A 16,996-nucleotide genomic window follows, 5' to 3' on the forward strand; every position below is an offset into this window, starting at 1 on the left:
TGCTACCAGCTGCTGGATCAGGGGTTCACTTAGTTTCTCACACACTGCTGCTACCGGCTGCTGGATCAGGGGTTCACTTAGTTTCTCACACACTGCTGCTACCGGCTGCTGGATCAGGGGTTCACTTAGTTTCTCACTCACTGCTGCTGCTGGATCAGGGGTTCACTTAGTTTCTCACTGCTGCTACCAGCTGCTGGATCAGGGGTTCACTTAGTTTCTCACTGCTGCTACCAGCTGCTGGATCAGGGGTTCACTTAGTTTCTCACTCACTGCTGCTACCAGCTGCTGGATCAGGGGTTCACTTAGTTTCTCACACACTGCTGCTACCAGCTGCTGGATCAGGGGTTCACTTAGTTTCTCACTCACTGCTGCTACCAGCTGCTGGATCAGGGGTTCACTTAGTTTCTCACTCACTGCTGCTACCGGCTGCTGGATCAGGGGTTCACTTAGTTTCTCATTCACTGCTGCTACCGGCTGCTGGATCAGGGGTTCACTTAGTTTCTCACACACTGCTGCTACCGGCTGCTGGATCAGGGGTTCACTTAGTTTCTCCCTCACTGCTGCTACCAGCTGCTGGATCAGGGGTTCACTTAGTTTCTCACTCACTGCTGCTACCGGCTGCTGGATCAGGGGTTCACTTAGTTTCTCACACACTGCTGCTACCGGCTGCTGGATCAAGGGTTCACTTAGTTTCTCACACACTGCTGCTACCGGCTGCTGGATCAGGGGTTCACTTAGTTTCTCACTCACTGCTGCTGCTGGATCAGGGGTTCACTTAGTTTCTCACTGCTGCTACCAGCTGCTGGATCAGGGGTTCACTTAGTTTCTCACTGCTGCTACCAGCTGCTGGATCAGGGGTTCACTTAGTTTCTCACTCACTGCTGCTACCAGCTGCTGGATCAGGGGTTCACTTAGTTTCTCCCTCACTGCTGCTACCAGCTGCTGGATCAGGGGTTCACTTAGTTTCTCACTGCTGCTACCAGCTGCTGGATCAGGGGTTCACTTAGTTTCTCACACACTGCTGCTACCAGCTGCTGGATCAGGGGTTCACTTAGTTTCTCACACACTGCTGCTACCAGCTGCTGGATCAGGGGTTCACTTAGTTTCTCACTCACTGCTGCTACCAGCTGCTGGATCAGAGGTTCACTTAGTTTCTCACTCACTGCTGCTGCTGGATCAGGGGTTCACTTAGTTTCTCACACACTGCTGCTACCAGCTGCTGGATCAGGGGTTCACTTAGTTTCTCACACACTGCTGCTACCGGCTGCTGGATCAGGGCTTCACTTAGTTTCTCACACACTGCTGCTACCGGCTGCTGGATCAGGGGTTCACTTAGTTTCTCACTCACTGCTGCTGCTGGATCATGGGTTCACTTAGTTTCTCACACACTGCTGCTACCGGCTGCTGGATCAGGGGTTCACTTAGTTTCTCACTCACTGCTGCTGCTGGATCAGGGGTTCACTTAGTTTCTCACTGCTGCTACCAGCTGCTGGATCAGGGGTTCACTTAGTTTCTCACTGCTGCTACCAGCTGCTGGATCAGGGGTTCACTTAGTTTCTCACTCACTGCTGCTACCGGCTGCTGGACCAGGGGTTCACTTAGTTTCTCACACACTGCTGCTACCAGCTGCTGGATCAGGGGTTCACTTAGTTTCTCACTCACTGCTGCTACCGGCTGCTGGATCAGGGGTTCACTTAGTTTCTCCCTCACTGCTGCTACCAGCTGCTGGATCAGGGGTTCACTTAGTTTCTCACACACTGCTGCTACCAGCTGCTGGATCAGGGGTTCACTTAGTTTCTCACTCACTGCTGCTGCCAGCTGCTGGATCAGGGGTTCATTTAGTTTCTCACTCACTGCTGCTACCAGCTGCTGGATCAGGGGTTCATTTAGTTTCTCACTCACTGCTGCTACCAGCTGCTGGATCGGGGGTTCACTTAGTTTCTCACTCACTGCTGCTACCAGCTGCTGGATCGGGGGTTCACTTAGTTTCTCACTCACTGCTGCTACCAGCTGCTGGATCAGGGGTTCACTTAGTTTCTCACTCACTGCTGCTGCTGGATCATGGGTTCACTTAGTTTCTCACACACTGCTGCTACCGGCTGCTGGATCAGGGGTTCACTTAGTTTCTCACTCACTGCTGCTGCTGGATCAGGGGTTCACTTAGTTTCTCACTCACTGCTGCTGCCAGCTGCTGGATCAGGGGTTCACTTAGTTTCTCACACACTGCTGCTACCGGCTGCTGGATCAGGGGTTCACTTAGTTTCTCACACACTGCTGCTACCGGCTGCTGGATCAGGGGTTCACTTAGTTTCTCACTCACTGCTGCTGCTGGATCAGGGGTTCACTTAGTTTCTCACTGCTGCTACCAGCTGCTGGATCAGGGGTTCACTTAGTTTCTCACTCACTGCTGCTACCAGCTGCTGGATCAGGGGTTCACTTAGTTTCTCACTCACTGCTGCTACCAGCTGCTGGATCAGGGGTTCACTTAGTTTCTCACACACTGCTGCTACCAGCTGCTGGATCAGGGGTTCACTTAGTTTCTCACTCACTGCTGCTACCGGCTGCTGGATCAGGGGTTCACTTAGTTTCTCATTCACTGCTGCTACCAGCTGCTGGATCAGGGGTTCACTTAGTTTCTCACTGCTGCTACCAGCTGATGGATCAGGGGTTCACTTAGTTTCTCCCTCACTGCTGCTACCAGCTGCTGGATCAGGGGTTCACTTAGTTTCTCACTCACTGCTGCTACCGGCTGCTGGATCAGGGGTTCACTTAGTTTCTCACACACTGCTGCTACCGGCTGCTGGATCAAGGGTTCACTTAGTTTCTCACACACTGCTGCTACCAGCTGCTGGATCAGGGGTTCACTTAGTTTCTCACTCACTGCTGCTACCGGCTGCTGGATCAGGGGTTCACTTAGTTTCTCACTCACTGCTGCTACCGGCTGCTGGATCAGGGGTTCACTTAGTTTCTCACACACTGCTGCTACCGGCTGCTGGATCAGGGGTTCACTTAGTTTCTCACTCACTGCTGCTGCTGGATCAGGGGTTCACTTAGTTTCTCACTGCTGCTACCAGCTGCTGGATCAGGGGTTCACTTAGTTTCTCACACACTGCTGCTACCAGCTGCTGGATCAGGGGTTCACTTAGTTTCTCACTGCTGCTACCAGCTGCTGGATCAGGGGTTCACTTAGTTTCTCACTGCTGCTACCAGCTGCTGGATCAGGGGTTCACTTAGTTTCTCACTGCTGCTACCAGCTGCTGGATCAGGGGTTCACTTAGTTTCTCACTGCTGCTACCAGCTGCTGGATCAGGGGTTCACTTAGTTTCTCACTCACTGCTGCTACCGGCTGCTGGATCAGGGGTTCACTTAGTTTCTCACACACTGCTGCTACCGGCTGCTGGATCAGGGGTTCACTTAGTTTCTCACTCACTGCTGCTACCGGCTGCTGGATCAGGGGTTCACTTAGTTTCTCACACACTGCTGCTACCAGCTGCTGGATCAGGGGTTCACTTAGTTTCTCACTCATTGCTGCTACCAGCTGCTGGATCAGGGGTTCACTTAGTTTCTCAGACACTGCTGCTACCAGCTGCTGGATCAGGGGTTCACTTAGTTTCTCACTGCTGCTACCAGCTGCTGGATCAGGGGTTCACTTAGTTTCTCACTCACTGCTGCTACCGGCTGCTGGATCAGGGGTTCACTTAGTTTCTCACTGCTGCTACCAGCTGCTGGATCAGAGGTTCACTTAGTTTCTCACTCACTGCTGCTACCAGCTGCTGGATCAGGGGTTCACTTAGTTTCTTACTCACTGCTGCTACCGGCTGCTGGATCAGGGGTTCACTTAGTTTCTCACTGCTGCTCCCAGCTGCTGGATCAGGGGTTCACTTAGTTTCTCACTGCTGCTCCCAGCTGCTGGATCAGGGGTTCACTTAGTTTCTCACTCACTGCTGCTGCCAGCTGCTGGATCAGGGGTTCACTTAGTTTCTCACTCACTGCTGCTACCAGCTGCTGGATCAGGGGTTCACTTAGTTTCTCACTGCTGCTACCAGCTGCTGGATCAGGGGTTCACTTAGTTTCTCACACACTGCTGCTACCAGCTGCTGGATCAGGGGTTCACTTAGTTTCTCACACACTGCTGCTACCGGCTGCTGGATCAGGGCTTCACTTAGTTTCTCACACACTGCTGCTACCGGCTGCTGGATCAGGGGTTCACTTAGTTTCTCACTCACTGCTGCTGCTGGATCATGGGTTCACTTAGTTTCTCACACACTGCTGCTACCGGCTGCTGGATCAGGGGTTCACTTAGTTTCTCACTCACTGCTGCTGCTGGATCAGGGGCTCACTTAGTTTCTCACTGCTGCTACCAGCTGCTGGATCAGGGGTTCACTTAGTTTCTCACTGCTGCTACCAGCTGCTGGATCAGGGGTTCACTTAGTTTCTCACTCACTGCTGCTACCGGCTGCTGGACCAGGGGTTCACTTAGTTTCTCACACACTGCTGCTACCAGCTGCTGGATCAGGGGTTCACTTAGTTTCTCACTCACTGCTGCTACCGGCTGCTGGATCAGGGGTTCACTTAGTTTCTCCCTCACTGCTGCTACCAGCTGCTGGATCAGGGGTTCATTTAGTTTCTCACTCACTGCTGCTACCAGCTGCTGGATCGGGGGTTCACTTAGTTTCTCACTCACTGCTGCTACCAGCTGCTGGATCGGGGGTTCACTTAGTTTCTCACTCACTGCTGCTACCAGCTGCTGGATCAGGGGTTCACTTAGTTTCTCACTCACTGCTGCTGCTGGATCATGGGTTCACTTAGTTTCTCACACACTGCTGCTACCGGCTGCTGGATCAGGGGTTCACTTAGTTTCTCACTCACTGCTGCTGCTGGATCAGGGGTTCACTTAGTTTCTCACTCACTGCTGCTACCAGCTGCTGGATCAGGGGTTCACTTAGTTTCTCACACACTGCTGCTACCGGCTGCTGGATCAGGGGTTCACTTAGTTTCTCACACACTGCTGCTACCGGCTGCTGGATCAGGGGTTCACTTAGTTTCTCACTCACTGCTGCTGCTGGATCAGGGGTTCACTTAGTTTCTCACTGCTGCTACCAGCTGCTGGATCAGGGGTTCACTTAGTTTCTCACTCACTGCTGCTACCAGCTGCTGGATCAGGGGTTCACTTAGTTTCTCACTCACTGCTGCTACCAGCTGCTGGATCAGGGGTTCACTTAGTTTCTCACACACTGCTGCTACCAGCTGCTGGATCAGGGGTTCACTTAGTTTCTCACTCACTGCTGCTACCGGCTGCTGGATCAGGGGTTCACTTAGTTTCTCATTCACTGCTGCTACCAGCTGCTGGATCAGGGGTTCACTTAGTTTCTCACTGCTGCTACCAGCTGATGGATCAGGGGTTCACTTAGTTTCTCCCTCACTGCTGCTACCAGCTGCTGGATCAGGGGTTCACTTAGTTTCTCACTCACTGCTGCTACCGGCTGCTGGATCAGGGGTTCACTTAGTTTCTCACACACTGCTGCTACCGGCTGCTGGATCAAGGGTTCACTTAGTTTCTCACACACTGCTGCTACCAGCTGCTGGATCAGGGGTTCACTTAGTTTCTCACTCACTGCTGCTACCGGCTGCTGGATCAGGGGTTCACTTAGTTTCTCACTCACTGCTGCTACCGGCTGCTGGATCAGGGGTTCACTTAGTTTCTCACACACTGCTGCTACCGGCTGCTGGATCAGGGGTTCACTTAGTTTCTCACTCACTGCTGCTGCTGGATCAGGGGTTCACTTAGTTTCTCACTGCTGCTACCAGCTGCTGGATCAGGGGTTCACTTAGTTTCTCACACACTGCTGCTACCAGCTGCTGGATCAGGGGTTCACTTAGTTTCTCACTGCTGCTACCAGCTGCTGGATCAGGGGTTCACTTAGTTTCTCACTGCTGCTACCAGCTGCTGGATCAGGGGTTCACTTAGTTTCTCACTGCTGCTACCAGCTGCTGGATCAGGGGTTCACTTAGTTTCTCACTGCTGCTACCAGCTGCTGGATCAGGGGTTCACTTAGTTTCTCACTCACTGCTGCTACCGGCTGCTGGATCAGGGGTTCACTTAGTTTCTCACACACTGCTGCTACCGGCTGCTGGATCAGGGGTTCACTTAGTTTCTCACTCACTGCTGCTACCGGCTGCTGGATCAGGGGTTCACTTAGTTTCTCACACACTGCTGCTACCAGCTGCTGGATCAGGGGTTCACTTAGTTTCTCACTCATTGCTGCTACCAGCTGCTGGATCAGGGGTTCACTTAGTTTCTCAGACACTGCTGCTACCAGCTGCTGGATCAGGGGTTCACTTAGTTTCTCACTGCTGCTACCAGCTGCTGGATCAGGGGTTCACTTAGTTTCTCACTCACTGCTGCTACCGGCTGCTGGATCAGGGGTTCACTTAGTTTCTAACTCACTGCTGCTACCAGCTGCTGGATCAGGGGTTCACTTAGTTTCTTACTCACTGCTGCTACCGGCTGCTGGATCAGGGGTTCACTTAGTTTCTAACTCACTGCTGCTACCAGCTGCTGGATCAGGGGTTCACTTAGTTTCTTACTCACTGCTGCTACCGGCTGCTGGATCAGGGGTTCACTTAGTTTCTCACTGCTGCTCCCAGCTGCTGGATCAGGGGTTCACTTAGTTTCTCACTGCTGCTCCCAGCTGCTGGATCAGGGGTTCACTTAGTTTCTCACTCACTGCTGCTGCCAGCTGCTGGATCAGGGGTTCACTTAGTTTCTCACTCACTGCTACTACCAGCTGCTGGATCATGGGTTCACTTATTTCCTCACTCACTGCTGCTACCAGCTGCTGGATCAGGGGTTCACTTAGTTTCTCACTCACTGCTGCTACCAGCTGCTGGATCAGGGGTTCACTTAGTTTCTCACTGCTGCTACCAGCTGCTGGATCAGGGGTTCACTTAGTTTCTCACACACTGCTGCTACCAGCTGCTGGATCAGGGGTTCACTTAGTTTCTCACTCACTGCTGCTACCAGCTGCTGGATCAGGGGTTCACTTAGTTTCTCACTCACTGCTGCTACCAGCTGCTGGATCAGGGGTTCACTTAGTTTCTCACTCACTGCGGCTGCCAGCTGCTGGATCAGGGGTTCACTTAGTTTCTCACACACTGCTGCTACCAGCTGCTGGATCAGGGGTTCACTTAGTTTCTCACTCACTGCGGCTGCCAGCTGCTGGATCAGGGGTTCACTTAGTTTCTCACACACTGCTGCTACCAGCTGCTGGATCAGGGGTTCACTTAGTTTCTCACTGCTGCTACCAGCTGCTGGATCAGGGGTTCACTTAGTTTCTCACTCACTGCTGCTACCGGCTGCTGGATCAGGGGTTCACTTAGTTTCTCACTGCTGCTCCCAGCTGCTGGATCAGGGGTTCACTTAGTTTCTCACTCACTGCTGCTGCCAGCTGCTGGATCAGGGGTTCACTTAGTTTCTCACTCACTGCTGCTGCCAGCTGATGGATCAGGGGTTCACTTAGTTTCTCACTCACTGCTGCTCCCAGCTGCTGGATCAGGGGTTCACTTAGTTTCTCACTCACTGCTGCTGCCAGCTGCTGGATCAGGGGTTCACTTAGTTTCTCACTCACTGCTGCTACCGGCTGCTGGATCAGGGGTTCATTTAGTTTCTCACTCACTGCTGCTACCGGCTGCTGGATCAGGGGTTCATTTAGTTTCTCACTCACTGCTGCTCCCAGCTGCTGGATCAGGGGTTCACTTAGTTTCTCACTCACTGCTGCTACCAGCTGCTGGATCAGGGGTTCACTTAGTTTCTCACTCACTGCTGCTGCCAGCTGCTGGATCAGGGGTTCACTTAGTTACTCACTGCTGCTACCAGCTGCTGGATCAGGGGTTCACTTAGTTTCTCACTCACTGCTGCTACCAGCTGCTGGATCAGGGGTTCACTTAGTTTCTCACTCACTGCTGCTACCGGCTGCTGGATCAGGGGTTCACTTAGTTTCTCACTCACTGCTGCTGCTGGATCAGGGGTTCACTTAGTTTCTCACTCACTGCTGCTGCCAGCTGCTGGATCAGGGGTTCACTTAGTTTCTCACTGCTGCTACCAGCTGCTGGATCAGGGGTTCACTTAGTTCCTCACTCACTGCTGCTACCAGCTGCTGGATCAGGGGTTCACTTAGTTTCTCACTGCTGCTACCAGCTGCTGGATCAGGGGTTCACTTAGTTTCTCACACACTGCTGCTACCAGCTGCTGGATCAGGGGTTCACTTAGTTTCTCACACACTGCTGCTACCAGCTGCTGGATCAGGGGTTCACTTAGTTTCTCACTCACTGCTGCTACCAGCTGCTGGATCAGAGGTTCACTTAGTTTCTCACTCACTGCTGCTGCTGGATCATGGGTTCACTTAGTTTCTCACACACTGCTGCTACCGGCTGCTGGATCAGGGGTTCACTTAGTTTCTCACTCACTGCTGCTGCTGGATCAGGGGTTCACTTAGTTTCTCACACACTGCTGCTACCAGCTGCTGGATCAGGGGTTCACTTAGTTTCTCACACACTGCTGCTACCGGCTGCTGGATCAGGGGTTCACTTAGTTTCTCACACACTGCTGCTACCGGCTGCTGGATCAGGGGTTCACTTAGTTTCTCACTCACTGCTGCTGCTGGATCATGGGTTCACTTAGTTTCTCACACACTGCTGCTACCGGCTGCTGGATCAGGGGTTCACTTAGTTTCTCACTCACTGCTGCTGCTGGATCAGGGGTTCACTTAGTTTCTCACTGCTGCTACCAGCTGCTGGATCAGGGGTTCACTTAGTTTCTCACTGCTGCTACCAGCTGCTGGATCAGGGGTTCACTTAGTTTCTCACTCACTGCTGCTACCGGCTGCTGGACCAGGGGTTCACTTAGTTTCTCACACACTGCTGCTACCAGCTGCTGGATCAGGGGTTCACTTAGTTTCTCACTCACTGCTGCTACCGGCTGCTGGATCAGGGGTTCACTTAGTTTCTCCCTCACTGCTGCTACCAGCTGCTGGATCAGGGGTTCATTTAGTTTCTCACTCACTGCTGCTACCAGCTGCTGGATCGGGGGTTCACTTAGTTTCTCACTCACTGCTGCTACCAGCTGCTGGATCGGGGGTTCACTTAGTTTCTCACTCACTGCTGCTACCAGCTGCTGGATCAGGGGTTCACTTAGTTTCTCACTCACTGCTGCTGCTGGATCATGGGTTCACTTAGTTTCTCACACACTGCTGCTACCGGCTGCTGGATCAGGGGTTCACTTAGTTTCTCACTCACTGCTGCTGCTGGATCAGGGGTTCACTTAGTTTCTCACACACTGCTGCTACCGGCTGCTGGATCAGGGGTTCACTTAGTTTCTCACTCACTGCTGCTGCTGGATCAGGGGTTCACTTAGTTTCTCACTGCTGCTACCAGCTGCTGGATCAGGGGTTCACTTAGTTTCTCACTCACTGCTGCTACCAGCTGCTGGATCAGGGGTTCACTTAGTTTCTCACTCACTGCTGCTACCAGCTGCTGGATCAGGGGTTCACTTAGTTTCTCACACACTGCTGCTACCAGCTGCTGGATCAGGGGTTCACTTAGTTTCTCACTCACTGCTGCTACCGGCTGCTGGATCAGGGGTTCACTTAGTTTCTCACACACTGCTGCTACCGGCTGCTGGATCAAGGGTTCACTTAGTTTCTCACACACTGCTGCTACCAGCTGCTGGATCAGGGGTTCACTTAGTTTCTCACTCACTGCTGCTACCGGCTGCTGGATCAGGGGTTCACTTAGTTTCTCACTCACTGCTGCTACCGGCTGCTGGATCAGGGGTTCACTTAGTTTCTCACACACTGCTGCTACCGGCTGCTGGATCAGGGGTTCACTTAGTTTCTCACTCACTGCTGCTGCTGGATCAGGGGTTCACTTAGTTTCTCACTGCTGCTACCAGCTGCTGGATCAGGGGTTCACTTAGTTTCTCACACACTGCTGCTACCAGCTGCTGGATCAGGGGTTCACTTAGTTTCTCACTGCTGCTACCAGCTGCTGGATCAGGGGTTCACTTAGTTTCTCACTGCTGCTACCAGCTGCTGGATCAGGGGTTCACTTAGTTTCTCACTGCTGCTACCAGCTGCTGGATCAGGGGTTCACTTAGTTTCTCACTGCTGCTACCAGCTGCTGGATCAGGGTTTCACTTAGTTTCTCACTGCTGCTACCAGCTGCTGGATCAGGGGTTCACTTAGTTTCTCACTCACTGCTGCTACCGGCTGCTGGATCAGGGGTTCACTTAGTTTCTCACACACTGCTGCTACCGGCTGCTGGATCAGGGGTTCACTTAGTTTCTCACACACTGCTGCTACCAGCTGCTGGATCAGGGGTTCACTTAGTTTCTCACTCATTGCTGCTACCAGCTGCTGGATCAGGGGTTCACTTAGTTTCTCAGACACTGCTGCTACCAGCTGCTGGATCAGGGGTTCACTTAGTTTCTCACTGCTGCTACCAGCTGCTGGATCAGGGGTTCACTTAGTTTCTCACTCACTGCTGCTACCGGCTGCTGGATCAGGGGTTCACTTAGTTTCTCACTGCTGCTACCAGCTGCTGGATCAGAGGTTCACTTAGTTTCTCACTCACTGCTGCTACCAGCTGCTGGATCAGGGGTTCACTTAGTTTCTTACTCACTGCTGCTACCGGCTGCTGGATCAGGGGTTCACTTAGTTTCTCACTGCTGCTCCCAGCTGCTGGATCAGGGGTTCACTTAGTTTCTCACTGCTGCTCCCAGCTGCTGGATCAGGGGTTCACTTAGTTTCTCACTCACTGCTGCTGCCAGCTGCTGGATCAGGGGTTCACTTAGTTTCTCACTCACTGCTACTACCAGCTGCTGGATCATGGGTTCACTTATTTCCTCACTCACTGCTGCTACCAGCTGCTGGATCAGGGGTTCACTTAGTTTCTCACTCACTGCTGCTACCAGCTGCTGGATCAGGGGTTCACTTAGTTTCTCACTGCTGCTACCAGCTGCTGGATCAGGGGTTCACTTAGTTTCTCACACACTGCTGCTACCAGCTGCTGGATCAGGGGTTCACTTAGTTTCTCACTCACTGCTGCTACCAGCTGCTGGATCAGGGGTTCACTTAGTTTCTCACTCACTGCTGCTACCAGCTGCTGGATCAGGGGTTCACTTAGTTTCTCACTCACTGCTGCTACCAGCTGCTGGATCAGGGGTTCACTTAGTTTCTCACACACTGCTGCTACCAGCTGCTGGATCAGGGGTTCACTTAGTTTCTCACTCACTGCTGCTACCGGCTGCTGGATCAGGGGTTCACTTAGTTTCTCATTCACTGCTGCTACCAGCTGCTGGATCAGGGGTTCACTTAGTTTCTCACTGCTGCTACCAGCTGATGGATCAGGGGTTCACTTAGTTTCTCACACACTGCTGCTACCCGCTGCTGGATCAGGGGTTCACTTAGTTTCTCACTGCTGCTACCAGCTGATGGATCAGGGGTTCACTTAGTTTCTCCCTCACTGCTGCTACCAGCTGCTGGATCAGGGGTTCACTTAGTTTCTCACTCACTGCTGCTACCGGCTGCTGGATCAGGGGTTCACTTAGTTTCTCACACACTGCTGCTACCGGCTGCTGGATCAAGGGTTCACTTAGTTTCTCACACACTGCTGCTACCAGCTGCTGGATCAGGGGTTCACTTAGTTTCTCACTCACTGCTGCTACCGGCTGCTGGATCAGGGGTTCACTTAGTTTCTCACTCACTGCTGCTACCGGCTGCTGGATCAGGGGTTCACTTAGTTTCTCACACACTGCTGCTACCGGCTGCTGGATCAGGGGTTCACTTAGTTTCTCACTCACTGCTGCTGCTGGATCAGGGGTTCACTTAGTTTCTCACTGCTGCTACCAGCTGCTGGATCAGGGGTTCACTTAGTTTCTCACACACTGCTGCTACCAGCTGCTGGATCAGGGGTTCACTTAGTTTCTCACTGCTGCTACCAGCTGCTGGATCAGGGGTTCACTTAGTTTCTCACTGCTGCTACCAGCTGCTGGATCAGGGGTTCACTTAGTTTCTCACTGCTGCTACCAGCTGCTGGATCAGGGGTTCACTTAGTTTCTCACTGCTGCTACCAGCTGCTGGATCAGGGGTTCACTTAGTTTCTCACTGCTGCTACCAGCTGCTGGATCAGGGGTTCACTTAGTTTCTCACTCACTGCTGCTACCGGCTGCTGGATCAGGGGTTCACTTAGTTTCTCACACACTGCTGCTACCGGCTGCTGGATCAGGGGTTCACTTAGTTTCTCACACACTGCTGCTACCAGCTGCTGGATCAGGGGTTCACTTAGTTTCTCACTCATTGCTGCTACCAGCTGCTGGATCAGGGGTTCACTTAGTTTCTCAGACACTGCTGCTACCAGCTGCTGGATCAGGGGTTCACTTAGTTTCTCACTGCTGCTACCAGCTGCTGGATCAGGGGTTCACTTAGTTTCTCACTCACTGCTGCTACCGGCTGCTGGATCAGGGGTTCACTTAGTTTCTCACTGCTGCTACCAGCTGCTGGATCAGGGGTTCACTTAGTTTCTCACTCACTGCTGCTACCAGCTGCTGGATCAGGGGTTCACTTAGTTTCTTACTCACTGCTGCTACCGGCTGCTGGATCAGGGGTTCACTTAGTTTCTCACTGCTGCTCCCAGCTGCTGGATCAGGGGTTCACTTAGTTTCTCACTGCTGCTCCCAGCTGCTGGATCAGGGGTTCACTTAGTTTCTCACTCACTGCTGCTGCCAGCTGCTGGATCAGGGGTTCACTTAGTTTCTCACTCACTGCTACTACCAGCTGCTGGATCATGGGTTCACTTATTTCCTCACTCACTGCTGCTACCAGCTGCTGGATCAGGGGTTCACTTAGTTTCTCACTCACTGCTGCTACCAGCTGCTGGATCAGGGGTTCACTTAGTTTCTCACTGCTGCTACCAGCTGCTGGATCAGGGGTTCACTTAGTTTCTCACACACTGCTGCTACCAGCTGCTGGATCAGGGGTTCACTTAGTTTCTCACTCACTGCTGCTACCAGCTGCTGGATCAGGGGTTCACTTAGTTTCTCACTCACTGCTGCTACCAGCTGCTGGATCAGGGGTTCACTTAGTTTCTCACTCACTGCGGCTGCCAGCTGCTGGATCAGGGGTTCACTTAGTTTCTCACACACTGCTGCTACCAGCTGCTGGATCAGGGGTTCACTTAGTTTCTCACTCACTGCGGCTGCCAGCTGCTGGATCAGGGGTTCACTTAGTTTCTCACACACTGCTGCTACCGGCTGCTGGATCAGGGGTTCACTTAGTTTCTCACTGCTGCTACCAGCTGCTGGATCAGGGGTTCACTTAGTTTCTCACTCACTGCTGCTACCGGCTGCTGGATCAGGGGTTCACTTAGTTTCTCACTGCTGCTCCCAGCTGCTGGATCAGGGGTTCACTTAGTTTCTCACTCACTGCTGCTGCCAGCTGCTGGATCAGGGGTTCACTTAGTTTCTCACTCACTGCTGCTGCCAGCTGATGGATCAGGGGTTCACTTAGTTTCTCACTCACTGCTGCTCCCAGCTGCTGGATCAGGGGTTCACTTAGTTTCTCACTCACTGCTGCTGCCAGCTGCTGGATCAGGGGTTCACTTAGTTTCTCACTCACTGCTGCTACCGGCTGCTGGATCAGGGGTTCATTTAGTTTCTCACTCACTGCTGCTACCGGCTGCTGGATCAGGGGTTCATTTAGTTTCTCACTCACTGCTGCTCCCAGCTGCTGGATCAGGGGTTCACTTAGTTTCTCACTCACTGCTGCTACCAGCTGCTGGATCAGGGGTTCACTTAGTTTCTCACTCACTGCTGCTGCCAGCTGCTGGATCAGGGGTTCACTTAGTTACTCACTGCTGCTACCAGCTGCTGGATCAGGGGTTCACTTAGTTTCTCACTCACTGCTGCTACCAGCTGCTGGATCAGGGGTTCACTTAGTTTCTCACTCACTGCTGCTACCAGCTGCTGGATCAGGGGTTCACTTAGTTTCTCACTCACTGCTGCTCCCAGCTGCTGGATCAGGGGTTCACTTAGTTTCTCACTCACTGCTGCTACCAGCTGCTGGATCAGGGGTTCACTTAGTTTCTCACTCACTGCTGCTACCAGCTGCTGGATCAGGGGTTCATTTAGTTTCTCACTCACTGCTGCTACCAGCTGCTGGATCAGGGGTTCACTTAGTTTCTCACTCACTGCTGCTACCGGCTGCTGGATCAGGGGTTCACTTAGTTTCTCACTCACTGCTGCTGCTGGATCAGGGGTTCACTTAGTTTCTCACTCACTGCTGCTGCCAGCTGCTGGATCAGGGGTTCACTTAGTTTCTCACTGCTGCTACCAGCTGCTGGATCAGGGGTTCACTTAGTTTCTCAAATGAAGACGCCTCACAGAGGGAGTTTTTTGCCGTTTTTAATACCTTTTTCTGGTTACACAGATCCTTGAGTCGAGTAACAGAAAGCAGAATCCAACTCCAACAACCTTTTGACAATGTTCAAAAACAGGTAAAGTAGAGATTTTTGTTCAGAAAACCTTTAATCGTTAATAGAATTAGTAGTATGACATATTTCAATAAATACTCAGATATATACAGATACAGCAGAAACGGTACATTCTTTTTTTCTCTTCAAATTTGCTTCACTTTTTTTTTTGTACAAGCCAAAATATCTGCCATTTTGTATTTATATTCATGCAAAATTTCTCAGATTAATGAAAAATAAAAAGGAATTCGCTAAACTCTTTTTTTTTCTTTTTTCTTCCAGCCTGCTTTTGATGTGCGCTCTCAGATTTAAAAAGCGTCGTAAATGAGCAATCGGAAACTCTTTTTGCAAATCAAACGGGCGCACGCACTTTGTGCCAATACACGATAGAAGCTAGTAAACGCTAAATTAAGGCCATTCCAACTTTTCTGTGCAAAGAATAAGATCCAATAAATGAAGAATATAACTACAACACTTCCTTTAGTTCGCAGCGGTTTCGGGTGCGCTGCTGCTTCTTCTTCGGGGGGCATCAGATTTTTATTATACATACAATAAAATACACGTGAATCCAACAAAAGCCCCTTAAAAAAATAAAAGGAGAATTGAATCATTAATTATCAACAAATGAAACCATGCTTCTTTGCTTTTTCTTCCAGGAACTCTTCCGTCTGCATCGCACTACATCATGATGCAATATAAATATAAATATAAAGCCCCCCGGTATGGTTGGGCCCCCCCGACCCCAAAGGAATGACCAATGATTAATACAGTGATTCACTCCCGAAGCGGCGGTCCAATGAACGCACGATATGCTCCACGGTCCTCGCTTTTTCATTTTTCTGGTTGCATTTTCAACCCCGTATGGCACGAGAAGATGTGCACGTGTGCTACAGAGCGTGCACGGCTGCTGCTGGCTGGTGGACAGAAGTGCTTCCAGTTTATGGCACAGAAGGAGAAATGAGTCATGCTGATTTAGTCCAGGCGAGCCGCGGCCTCCTGGCCGCCGTCAGAGGTCCATTCTGAGGTCCGAACGGCAGCCATTTTGTTTTGGCGTCAGCAGCGAGACTGTGAGAGAGAGAGCTTCTGTCCACAGCTTTTTTTTTTATTACAAAAGATAGGTTTAAAGTCCTAAAATATACATGTTTCAGACTTTTATCTTTCAGATTAATTGCAGGAGGAGGTTAGAACCTCTGTTTAAAAACGTCGTGGTGTCCAACGTACTTTTGAATTTTAACAGGCAGGAAATGATAAAAGATAACGTTTAAAAGGACTAAAACTACACGGAGAAAGGAAGCTTGTTAAATCTCTGAGCTGGTTTTTAGGGCGTCTAAGAGCTTTTTGTTGGAGTAGAGCCTGCATGAAGGATAAAAACGAAGAGAAAACTCCAGTTTCCCACAGTTTGCTACATGTGTCAGCAGAACGCCACAAATTTATTTATCATCTGTGAAAACAGAAATTCTATCTGCATTTAGCATCATTATCAAGAAATCTTAATAGCATGCTGGTCCTTCCTTTCCTGACGAGCTTATTAGCTTATTTTTTTTTAACCTCTATGCCTATTTTTTTTCCTCCCAACGTAACCATCGGGCTTCAAACTCAGTAGATTAAGATTCCAGTGAGGAACAAATCTGTGTCCATTCCTTTTAAGCTACTTTGTGCTAACAGTTCGGATTTCAGAAGGAGCCTCGATGCTGCTAAGAAAGCCTTTTGTTTGTCTGCTTTTATGCAACTTAATTAACTTGATTAAAGACCAAAAAGCAATGCTATGCTAGCGCAGCTTAGACTGGTTCAGCTTAGGCTAGCGTAGCTTAGGCTGGCGCAGCGTAGGCTGGCGCAGCGTAGTTTGGCACAGTTTAGGCCTTAGGCTGGCGCAGCGTAGGCTGGCGCAGCGTAGGCTGGCGCAGCGTAGGCTGGCGCAGCTTAGACTGGCGCAGCGTAGGCTGGCGCAGCTTAGGCTGGCGCAGCTTAGGCTAGCGCAGTTTAGGCTGGCACAGCTTAGTCTGGTTTAGCGTAGTTTGAGGTCATTAGACGCTTCTCAAAGTCAAGGAATGACCTTCAGCGGCTACATCTCAAGGACACCAGGTCATTAAATCTTGCATTAGTTATTTCTTTGTTCTGTGAAGTTTCAGGGATATTTCGGTGACTCCTCGGCATCATCACAGCACTGGAGGGTTTTTAGCATTGTAATGTGTTCAATCAAAGGACGGCTAGCAGCTGCTAGCTGGCTGCTAGCAGCCATGTTAGTTCTTCAGCTGCCGCGTGAATGTTGGGGCTAATCGATGAATCCAAGAAAGTAGTCTTTCCCAGCCGTGACATAAAGGACCCTCCTGGAAGGACCACCGACCTTGAGAAGCAGCTAATGCTGATAAAACGTCTTCAGTTTAGCTAGCTACGCCACAGCCTCAGGCTGGAGTTTATGAGGAGGTGAACTTCAGAGTTTTCACTAAAGGCTCAACATGAAACTGAAACAGCA

Source organism: Odontesthes bonariensis, chromosome 13, assembly GCF_027942865.1.
Source record: "Odontesthes bonariensis isolate fOdoBon6 chromosome 13, fOdoBon6.hap1, whole genome shotgun sequence".
NCBI lineage: Eukaryota > Metazoa > Chordata > Actinopteri > Atheriniformes > Atherinopsidae > Odontesthes > Odontesthes bonariensis.